Raw genomic sequence first — 12,865 nt, 5'->3', positions numbered from 1 at the left:
ATCGGCACTACCAGGCCCACAATGATCAAATCCTGGACATATCTCCAGAAATCCTAATTTTTTTACCCTAGCGACATTCTAGTACAGCACCTTTACTACTCCACTATCAATCTTTATCCCGACCTCCCTACTTCCTACGAAACAAGTCCCCCTGCACCACTTTCAGCACATGTTTCTCCTCATCCCGCACGCACATTTTACTATTTATTTTTTCTTACCTTCACTGTTCTCCTTCCAAGACCTGTTTTTCAGCATTCTCTGTCCGGCATTATGCGTAGAAGCTCCTTAATGCCCCATCTTTCTTCCCCGCTCCTTAGCTTTTATTTCTCCTTTCTGCCTTCTCTTTTCTGTCCATTCTGACCATTTGACCATCCATTCATTTATCTGATGTTACCATATAGTGTATCAAATACTCATCTTCCCGAATACCTTCTATCTGCTATTTAGTTCTCCTAACGTCTTCTCTCAATTCCCTAATCTCACCTATTAACATCGCCAGTGCCTTTTTTTCCAAATTCCTTTCTCTTGTTTTGGGTAGTGACTCACCTGTCCTACTGCTACTCATGAAAGCACTCTCTACAGCGCTTTTTTCCAGACTCTTTTGACTATCCCTTTTCTACTTGTGCCACAAGAGATCTCACTTGCGCTAGACTCACTATCATTCGCTTTCACTCTTGCTTCGTTCTGCGTCGTTCTTCTAGTGCATCTTTTCCCCCTTTCTACTGACGTGGCTCGACCCTTAGCCAGGCGTTTTTACCAGGAGTTGTTACCCTCCAGTGTTGTTACTCCTCCAGCTCCGCCACTCTCTACTCTTTCGGCGGTAACAGGGACTAATCCATACAGCACTCCATGGCCCAGTTATTAACCCTTTTCCTTCCTGAACATCCCCTAACCATACGAGAACCATTCCCGAACAGGCAAAAACCCCAAAACTTCTGTCGTCAACTTCGCCTGACTGCTTGTCAACCTAACCTCACTTTTCCTATTTCACCAAACGTTACCTCACCTACAGGGTAACCATGTGTTTTTTCACCTAAACTCACCTCACACCCCCTTACTCACCTCCTGGACTTGGACCTCCCAATCTACTCCCACCTTTCACACCAACTTTGTGAAAAACTCTCACTCCTGTCAACGAACACGTTCTCACTTATGTCAACGAACACGTTCTTACTACCGCCAGCAACATGCAAGTATTTTTTAAAACAGATTCCTATCCTGCTGGCACTTTTTTTACTTCCCAACTTATTTTCGCACGAAGCGCCACATCGAGTTGTAAATTGGGGATAACTAATATGAAGAAATAAGAAAGATGGGCCTGGCCCTAAATTTTAATGATTAGGAAAAAGTTTTTTTTTTAATCATTTTTTTTTGTTTGTCTTATAATTATTAAAATTTAGGTCCAGACCCACCTTTCTTGGTGCTTCTTATTTGCTACACAGCCTGACTGGCAGACCAAGAAAGTGTATCCTTAAGTATTTTAACCCGCTGAATCAGAATCCGGAGTCTGAAATATGAAATTGGCTTCTTATATAACCCTAACTTCAAAAAGCACCCTTGAAAAGGCGCGTTTCTGCTAAATTAGAAAAAAATAGAAAGCGGTCTGCCCGGCGGACCAGAGCAGTGCGTTCTTATTTATCTTCACCTGCTGAATCCAAATTCAAAGTCACAAATATCAGATTAACTCGTGTTTTAACCTCAACCTCAAAAAAAAAACTTAAAAAGGCGGTTTTCCGCCAAATTCGAAAGAAAAGAAAGTGGTATGACTATCAGACCAGACCCATGTATCCTTATGTTTTTTCACTCGCTGAATCCGAATTTCAAGACACCCTAATCTAAAAAAACACCCGCAAAAAGGCGTTTTGCTGCCAAAATTGAAAAAAATATAATAAAAAGCGGTCTGCTTGGCGGATACGAGCCAATCTTATATTTCTGACCTCAAATCTGGTTTCATCGCCGCAAAATACACAAGGATACACTGCTCTGCTCTGTCTCACAAACTACTTTCTTTTTTTTTAATTTGGTGATAAATCGCTTACTTCCGCAATTTTTGTAATTTAAGGGTCAAAACATAAGCCTATCTGATATTTTTGACTTCTGATTTGGATTTAGTAGGTAAAAATACATAAGGATACACTGCTCTGGTCGGCCAGTCAGAACACTTTCTTTTTTTTTCGAATTTGACGGAACAACGCGTTTTTACGGGTGTTTTTTAAAGCTCGGGTTAAAAAACGAAGCAATCTGATATTTTTGACTTAAAATTCGGATTTAGCGGGCCTAAATACATAAGGATATACTGTTTCGGTCCGCCAAGCAGGCCACTTTATTTTTTTTCGAATTTGGCACAAAACCGCCTTTTGATGGATGTTTTCTGAGGTGAGGGTTAAAACACGAGCTAATCTGATTTTTCTGACTTTAGATTTGGATTCAGCGTTTTAAAATACAGTAGGTCTCGTCGGGATGGAACCGACAGGGTCTCCACTTTCGATCAGGCAGGTCGCAGAAACAAATCTGGCTACACCGCCTGGTAGTGACGTATCTTAAAATGTACAAGGCCCTAACATTTCAGCGGCCGTTACAAGCCGGTCAATTTTCATGCATACAGCACTGACTTCCGTCGCGTGGAGTCTGCTGCGTTTTTGCGCGCGTGCGCCTACCTATCACGGTCAGTTGAGAAGTTTATGAGTGGGGACTATATCCCTCCGAGGATTTCGATGCGACGCTTTTAGTCGGCATATTTTTTCTCCGTCGCCCGTGCAGAAATTTTGATCTGGCCCCGGTCGGGGCCAGATCGCGGATGCAACACACGCCCAGGTCGGGGCCAGGTCGGGACTCTTGATCAGGAAACCCGATCGGTGCCCTGTTGGTGCCCGATCGGTCTCACTATAATACATTTTATGCATTTCGCGAATACAGAGAGATTTATAAAGCATAAATATTATTCTTTATTTAATACCGAAATAACCTTAAGTTAATTCTAGTTAACTAGAACCAAAAAAAAAGTGTTTTTTAGTGTAGGCTCCTCTGCTTTCGACGGCTACCCCAATCTTTGGAATTTCCAATAATTGTTCCAGTATGGTTTAGAACTGCTTCCTCCGTCGTTTCTGTGTTTTCATTGCTCATGGAATTATCACTGATCGCTGCTTTTGCTTCTAAAAAAAAGTAAAATAAATAAATTATAAAACTCTTAGGCTGGCCCTTGGACTGGAAAACCGGAAAATGGCTGGGAATTTTTTTAAATCGAGAAAATCCGGGAAATTTTTCATTTTATGTTTTTATTTTTAATTTAGAAAATTTCAAAATGCAGTCCTAAAGACTCAATAAACTAAAACTTAAAACCGTTTGAAGTTAAGGATTTTGTATAAAAAATATTTGTATTTTATTAACAGCAAATATACATAAATTATTCTTAAAATAATTCTATAATGTAGGTATTAAAAGGGAACAATATTTGACTTTACAAAACGATTCGAAATCCTGTTAAGATTAAGAATTTCCAGATTTTAACGTGGAAAAAATTAACTGTTTCAATTCGAAAGTCTTAGCCTTTAATAAAATGCAGACGTGTCACTAAAACTTTATGAACTATTTTTTAATTAAAAATAACTTTATAATAATGCATTTTTAATTAAAGGGTTTCATTAAATTTGAAATATTTTAGAAGTTGTAAAAGGATTCAAAATTAATTCAAAGCTTGAAATGATTTAAAATAATTTAAAAGTTTCAAAAGAATAAAAACATTTTGGTACGATTCGTAGGAAAATTAAAAATAATTTTTCAGTTTGGAATATTATTTAAAATTAATGTTCAAAAAGATTTTAAAAGATTTGCAAAACTGTTGAAAACGAATTGCGGAAGATTTTAAGATTTGTCTTGAAATTTGCAGGGGTTTCTAAATGTTTCAGAAAAAGTTCTTTTCATTTTAAAAGGTATTTACTAATTCTAAAAAAATTTCAAAAATAAGTTTAAAGTTAAATAATTTTTAAAGTCAAATATAATGATTATAACTGCATAGAGATTACGCTTCAAAAATCCAAATAAAAATATGGTGATTGACTCGATTGCAGTGCTTCCAACGAAAGCTTCTTACTCAACTACGCAGGCGTCACACTCGGCATCTGATTGGCTACTATTCGCGCGCATTTTAAAATGCTTCAAAATATTATTTGAATTGTTTATTATAAATAATGGCATTGGAGTTATAAAAATTTCCATTATATCAATATCAATGAATCTTGATACAAGTATAAACTAATCAAATACATATTCGGTGAATTACAATTATCCTTTAGATTCTGTACAGAATACGCATTCAATAAACTTTGATTTTTTACCAATATTCATGAATTTGCATCTAATGATGTTTTTAAAAGTAGAAATGCCATTATTTATGATAAAGGAGAGAATTAATATTTTATAAGAAAAGTAGGAAAACTACTTATTTGCTTATAAAATTTTGTTTATAATAATAAAATTTCACAATAAAAAATAGATTACTTTTTGTAAATATTTGGGTTTTAATTTCAATTTATTATCAAATATATCTAATTATATGAGCGTTAAGAGAGAAGAAAAAATATTTTACTTAAAAATGCATAACTTTAGGTTACTCAATGATATTTATATATTATTTATTCTAACAGTTGTACAATGTAATAGGCAATATTTTCTGTAATTTTATTTTGAAAAGTCCAACAAATGACTAAATTATGTCGAGTTAAAGAGAAACAAAATTTAATTTCAATTTCATATAACATTATGAATTGCAAATGATATGTTTAAACTATTTTTATTTGAGAACCAAAATAATATTTGGAATAGAAACAAGTATAAGTATTAATAATAGCTTTATAATTTTCTTCTTCAATATTTTTTATATATCTAATCAAATTAACGAGAAGGAAAGTACAAAAAAAATTGTTAATTGCTTGAAAAACTAATTTATTTTATTCCAACAAAAAATTCAATTTACTCTTTTATAACTATTTATCTCTTTTGGTGGAAATATTTATTTTATTTTATTTTTTCAAGAAAGTCTCTTCTAGTAAAAAATTTAACTTCTTGTTTCAAAATTCCTTTTCTGATTTTTTAAAATTTGTTTTTGTCGGATAAGAATTTATTTTCGCTTAAATATCATCTGATTCATTATTAGTTTGAAAATTTTCTTTTCCAGATAAAAGTTCTATTATTTGGTTAAAATTTGCAGTATTTTGTATTTTTTAATAGAAAACAATTCTTATTGGTCGCAAATTTATCTTTCTGGTTGAAATTTAATTATTTTTTGATAAAACATTATCGGTTTTGGATTAAATATTTAATAATCAAAATTAATGTTCTTGTATGAAAAATCTTTTTAATTAAAAATTCAAATCATTTTGAAAAATAGTATATTTTTAACTCATCTGTTGCAGATGAAAAATTTAATTCCTTTAAAAAAAATTATCTTCTTTGTTCAAAATTCATCTTTTTGGTTGGAAAATATAATATTCTAGTTTTAGTTATAACTTCGTCTTATCGGCATGAAAATTTAATAACTGTAAAATTAAACTATTTGCTAAAAAATTAACAACGTTTTTGAACATTTAGATTTTACCGTCGAAAAATGCGTTTTTTTTAAATTATCTTTTTAGTTAAAACTTATTTCATTCTAGTGGAACTTTTCTTATTTACACTTCAAAAATTTAATAATTCTAAAATTACACTATTTCTTTTAAAATTGAATTTTCTAACTTAGCTATGGAATATTTAGTTAAATATTAAACTACTTTTTTGAACATTGTTTTTGCTTGATTAGAAACGAATTTTTTTTCAAATGACAAGTTAACGATTGCATTTTAATTGTAAATGTATATTTTTTAGTTGAGAATATAATTAAAGGGTTCAAAACTTTAATTTATATAATTATATAACTATTAAATTATATAATTATATATATAACAAGTTATATAATCGTCAATTTTATAATTTTGTTGAGAAAAAATAAACAGATATTTAAATATTTCAGATTTGTCAAAAAAGATTTTTCTTAAAGTTTGGAAAAATCGATAATGATATAAAAAAATGGCTTAGAATCTTCAAAATTTCAACAGAAATTTGAAAAAATTAGATAAGATACTTAAATATTTCAGATTTCTCCAACAGTATCTAGAAGAATCAAATTTTTCTACAGGATTTAATAAAATATTAGGAAAAATTACAGCCTATTTAAAAGATATTTAGGAATTCTATTAGTTCACCCCCCCCCACCCCGAAATGTGAAAAAACTTGCCTAATTTAAATTTTAACATTATGTAAAAATATTTAATAATATTTAGTTATTAATTTAGTTTAAAATATTTTTGGCTCACTCGAATTTTTCTTTAAATCTTGGAAAATTATTAAAAATATAAAAAATTTTTTTTAAATCTTTACAACTTTCCTAGCAATTTAAAGAACATTTTTGGTTTAAAATCTTTCAGAAAAAATCTACATCTTGCCTTAAAGTCTTCTACTCTTTTTTTTAATTTAACTAAATTTTTTAAAATACTTTAAAATCTTTTTCAATTTTCGCTTAAAGTTCAATACTTACATAAAAAAATCTAAACTAATTGTTCTAAAAACGTAAAAAAGTGTTATCATTATCTTAAATTTTTATAAAATTATAAAAATATCTTCTAAGTTTTTAATAATTTTAAATCGTTTAAAAACTTTAAATTATCTCTTAAACTTACTCAAATTTTTTCTAAAATGATATATAATGGCAAAATTTGTGTTCAAAATCTTTTACACTCTTTTTAAAAAATTTGAGAAATAATTAAAAATGTTTTTCAATCTTTTTAAATTAGCCCTTAAAACTCATTTGGAAAAAATTCATTTTAAGTTATTTAGTGATTCATCAGAATATTTTTTTATTCTCTTGACGCCCTGTAAAATTGAATTCACCAAAAATGTGTTTAAATTCGCAAAAAATTAAAAGAATTATCTTAAAGTCTTTCATAGTTTTCCACGCATTTTAGATAATTCAAAATTTAAAATTATTTAAAAAAAATTAAACCTAAACTGTTTAAAACTTTCCCAGAAATCTTTAAAAAAATTTAATCTCAAAATTTTTTAAAATTATTAAAACGCTTCTAACATTATTTGTCGAATTTTGCAAGATAAGCTTTTCCCATAAATTAATTTTCCTTGCATCTTTGAAAATGTAAAAAAGTTTAAGATTTAAAGTCTAGTAGCGAAATGTTAATAGCATAATTATTTCCCAATGTTGAACAATGATTTACAATTTAAATGTTCTCTTCTATCAATAATGTTTAAAAACGTGTAAAAATAATTTTTATGATGAAGTTAAATTGTTTATTTGGAATTTTCGAGATACAAAATTAATTGCGCAGAAAAGTCATAAATCTTTAATAATAGATAAAAGAATTGAAAAAAGTCTCTGAAAGTTTTATTAACGCAGTGTCGCAACTAATCAGGTTTCCGATAACAATGTGTTGTATATGTTAATGATATTTCGTAAAATCACTTTCTTTAGGAAATTTTTTTTAGAGTTTATTATTGCAAAAAAATAATCAGTTAGTAATTAATTTATCAGTGTACAAAATAAAAATAAAGAACAATTATTTTCTTTCAAACATTCAATAATTTTTAATTCCTATTTTTGTAAAAATTATAATTATAAATAAGATTTTCAACAAATTTCAGAAAAAAGTTAATCAGAATTTTGACAATTTAATTCAGCTACTGATTTCACAAAATTATTTAAACTTATGTAAATTAAATAATTGAAATAGAGATATTTTAGAACTAATTAAGTTCTATTATGGAAATTATAGCCAAAATTAAATTTCTTTATATTTATTTTATTTATGCTAATAATTTAAAACAAAGTTAAATTTGAATCTCTGTGTAATTTAATTTGGTGCAAAAAATTAATCAGCTAATAATTAAATAATAAGTTCAGAACATGAAAATCATAAATGATTATTTTTATCGAAACATTCAAATATTTTTATTTAATTTTTCTTAACATTTCAATTATTAATATCCTTTTAAAATAAATTCAGAAAAAATGAAAAAGCATGTAAAAAATTTATTCTAGATTATCATTTCACATTAGATCATAAATTTAAAAAATAATATAATTCAAAAACATGTATTTTAATCTTAAACTTTTATTGCAAAAATTATAGTCCATATTCAATTGCACAACCTTGAAGGAAATAATCGTATTTTAGTACCTATTTTAAAAAAATTAGAATTTTGATCTTTATGTAATTTAATATTGCTAAAAATTAATCAGCTAATAATTATTTCATCTATTCGCAACTAAAAAAGCATTAAACTATAGTTTTCATTAAAACATTAAAAAAAATTCAATCTAAATTTTTTTTAATTTTCACTTTAATTTCTGAAAATTTGATTTATTCGTAAGGTTTGATGTTAATTTCAGAAAAGTATTAAAAAATATTTAAATATGATTTTAAAAATCGAATGCAAATACTCATTTGAGAAAATCAGTATCATTTGAAAAATTATTTTATCCAAATAATAGAATTTTAAAAATAAAGTTTCTTTTATGTTGCAAATTATATTTGGTATTCAATTATAGAAACTTCCAGTGAATAATTAAATCATATTCCTTAATTTCAAGACAATAAATCTCAATCTGTATTTCATTTAATATTAAAAAAAAATCAACCAATAATTAATTTTTAAATTGTATTTAATCATAAAGTTTCATTATATAAATTGAATCCAATATTTAATAACATAACCTTGGTGTAAATAATCAATTTATGTTACTTAAATAAAGAATATTTAACTCCAATCTTTATGTATTTTATTATTGTGAGAAAAAAATAAACTATTAATTTATTATTCATTTCACAATATAAAAAGCATTAAAAAGTTATTTTCATTGAAAAATTCAAATAACTTTGACTTTTGTTTTCAATTTGAAAAGTTCTTTTTTTAATTTGCTTTATTGATAAGCTTTTAAATAATCCGAGAATAATTAAATTTTATCAGAGCAAGTTAATTAATTAGTAATGAATAAATTTTCAAAAAATTTAATAAATAATAACCTTTTAAAATAATTTCAAAAACAATTAAAATACATATAATTTTGACAACTGAACTAAGAAACTCATTTCACAACATCCAAAACATAAAAAGAATGATAAAATTATAATATACTTAAGCATGATATAAAATTACTGAATTAGAATAGGGGTCATTTAAATGAAAATAAAATTTTATTGAACAATTTATATTCAATATGTAATTACATAACTCTAAAGAAAATAATAAATTAATTTTAATTAATTTAACAAGAGTAAACTTCAATCCGGATGTAATTTAATTTTGTGAACCATATTAATCAGCTATTAATAATTTACTTATTCAATCATCTGAATAATTTTTAAATCATGCATATTTTAATTACCCTGACAAAGAAATTGTTGTTTGATATTTTTATTTTGCATTAAAAATTATTTTGATACCAATAAAAAAATGACGTGAAAAAGAAGGGATTGGTAGGTTGTTACCTTTTCTCTTTTTTGATTTATTTTATTTCTTGTATTCTTATTGGAGGTCGAAGAAAAATTGATATTTTTATTTATTCTGAATTTAATTTTATAAATTTTAATTTTTGTTTTAATAAGAAAATCCTTTATCTACTGAATATAATAAATAAATATTTAGGAACATGGTATGAAGCTGAAAAATACCTTGCAATAAATAAAATAGGAGGAAAATGTATTACAGCCAAATGTTTCTTTTAAATTTCAAAATAAATAAAATAAATTTGAAAATTTTTGAAAATTTTTTTTTCTCGCTCCTACAACCCAAAAAATTCCAACGAAGTTATTTAATTGTTCTCAACTTTTTATTTAACAACTCTCCCATAATTAGTTTGTTTTTAACAAAACTTTTTTCAGAAACAAGAACCAAAAAGTCTTACTTTTGTTTTATTTTGTGCACAACTTTTTTTTAGAAAAAAAGTACCGGAAAAGCCCCGCTTAATTTTGTTTAATTTTATGTAGGACTTTTTCAGGACAAAAATTAGGAAAATTTCCACCTAGTTTTTTTCAGCTTAAATTTTTTAGAGCAATTAAATTTGCAAAAACATACTTAATTATTTAAAAATATTGAGATGTTATAAATGAATTTTGGGACAAAAATACTAGAAAAGTTAAGCTTTTAATTTTGGTTTGAAATTTCTAAAAGTGTTGATGGGATTTACATCCTATAAAAGTATTTTTGAAGTTGCAAAATAAGATACCAAAAAAAGTTTAAAATATGTCCCGTTTCACCAGGAATTTTTCAAAACAAAATTGCCGAAAAAGTCCCGCTTAATTTTGTTTTCTAAAGGATTTTTTTAAGACAGAAGTATTGGAAAAGTCCCACCTAATTCTCTTTTAATCTTGACAAGCCCAAAATAATTTTTATAATAAAATTACTAGATGAGTTTCATTTTATTTTTTTCTAAATGTTTACAACTGCTGATGGGATTTTTGTTTTTTAGGACCAAAGAGCTGAAAAATTTTCACTTAATTGTTGCTTTGATTTAGGTACGACTTTTTTAAAAACAAAAGTCAAAAGTCCAATTTAATTATTTTTAGCAAAAAATCCCACCTGATTTTAAAACATTTTTAAACTGCTAAATAATTGTGGGAACAAAGGTACAAATAATTCTAATAAACTGAAATCCTTTCACCGAGCAAAGTATTTTATTTTATTTTATTTAAATAAAAAAACGTTTATGCTATTTTACTTTTTTTTGACAATTAGTTGTTTTTAAAATTAAAAATATTTTTTTTCAACTAATAATGTAACTGCTGCTATTCCAATGGAATATTACCTTATTTCAGTTAAAAATTCAACTCTTTGATTGAAAAATAAGAATTAAAAAAAATTAAATATTTAATTATTTTATTTGTAAATTCATTGCTTAAATTGAATTTTAATTATTTAAACTGAAAATTTAACTATTCAATTTTGCCTTGACAATTTATTTTTCTGAGTTGAAAACCATTTTAGTTAAAAATTCACCAGTTTGGTAAAAAATTGATTTTTTTAGTTTAAATTTAACTATTTGGATGAAAATTCCTCTTTTATATTTAAAAATTCAACTCCTTCGTTGAGAATTCATGTTTTTTACCTTGAAAAATCGTACCCTTTTTGGCAGGAAATTTAACTTTCTGGAAGAAATTTGTACTACTTTGTTGAAAATTTGTTGTTATTTTTTGGCTGACAATTAATTTTTTTTGTATTGAAAATTTAAATTGTTTATTTTTTGTTAAAAATTTAACGAGAACATAATTTCCCTTGTAACAGGGATTTTTTATGGAATTAGTATAATTTTTTTGTACCTAAAAATTTAAATACTATAGTAGAAAATTAAACTGATTTGTTGAAAATCCGTTTTTTAAAATATTTCTGCTTAAAATTAATAATGAAATTCTTAACGGAACATGAAATTATTTTATTTTTGATTGTAAATTCACTGAAAATTTAACCGTTTTTTGTTTAAAAAAATCGATTTTTTGTTGTAGAAAAGGGTACTTTTCTTTAAAAGTTAATTCCCTTATTCGCAAATTTTTCTTTTCCTTTAAAAATGTAAGTATTCCAGTTGAATATCCAGAAAATTTATTCTTTAGATCTGAAATAAAATTATTTGGTTGAAAATTAAACTTTTGATAAAAATTAATTCTTTTATTCAAAGACTCGTCATTTTAATTAAAAATTCATTTTTTTGTTGTTAAAAAATGAGCTATTTGGCTGAAAACTGGTTCTTTCTTTGGATGAAAAGGACACTATTATCCAAAATCCAAAATAAAAAATAATTTTAAATTAACATCTTATCCTATGATTTCAATACATATTTCTACTTTTATTTATTAAACAAGAATCGGGGCATTTTTTGTAATTATAATTATAACAAAAAAATAATTTAATTTTATTAAAAATAATTTTTACATTTAATTTTTTTATGTTTTTTATCATAATGGTAGCAGTTTTTCTATTTAAAATTATTTTTTACTAATTTTTTTTCAAAAAAGCTTTTTTATTATAAAATTTTGTTGTAATTTTGATTTAAAATGTCATCCCTTTTTCTTTGTATTCTAAAGTTTTGAGAGTTAATTCTATTCAGTTTGATTGAATTAAAATTTTTGGGACGACTGGAAATTCCCGAATAATAAAATTTTCGAATAGTAAAATTTTAGAATTATAAAATTCTCGAATTGCAAAATTTTCGAATAATAAAATTCTCGGCAGTTTATAATATTACCGAATTGGAAAATTCCAAAATATTAAAATTCCCGACAGTTTATAATATTATCGAATTGGAAAATTCCCGACAAAATTTCCCGATTTATAAAATATCCGAATTGGAAAATTCCCGAATTTTAACAATTAAAAGTTTTTTAAAATATATTTTATTGATTGCAAATACAACAATAAGACATTAGTTTCAAAAATTATTTTTAACATTTAAAATTTCGAAGTTTATTTCTTGAATTAAAAATAGCAATAATTTTAAATAAAATATTTCTAGGTAACGCATGTTTTTTTAATGTTCACGGTATTTGAAAAAATCCAAAAACGTTCGCAAAAATAAAATTAATATATATATATATATATATATTCATACATATATCGAGTTATTATTTGAAAAGCTTTGTAAGGTACAGAGAAAATTTAGGGATAATTTTTTTTCTTCCAAGCGCATGTTTTTACAAATTTGTTAAGTGATACAAAATTGAAATCTTCTTTTAAAGAAAAAATTATTGCTTAAATTTTTACGCTTTTTTTAAAATGTACATAATATTTTTGAATAAAAAAATTACAAAAAGCTTTCGCAAAAATGTAATTTAAA

This window comes from Belonocnema kinseyi, chromosome 8, assembly GCF_010883055.1.
Source record: "Belonocnema kinseyi isolate 2016_QV_RU_SX_M_011 chromosome 8, B_treatae_v1, whole genome shotgun sequence".
Lineage (NCBI taxonomy): Eukaryota > Metazoa > Arthropoda > Insecta > Hymenoptera > Cynipidae > Belonocnema > Belonocnema kinseyi.
This window is presented reverse-complemented; position numbering follows the sequence as displayed.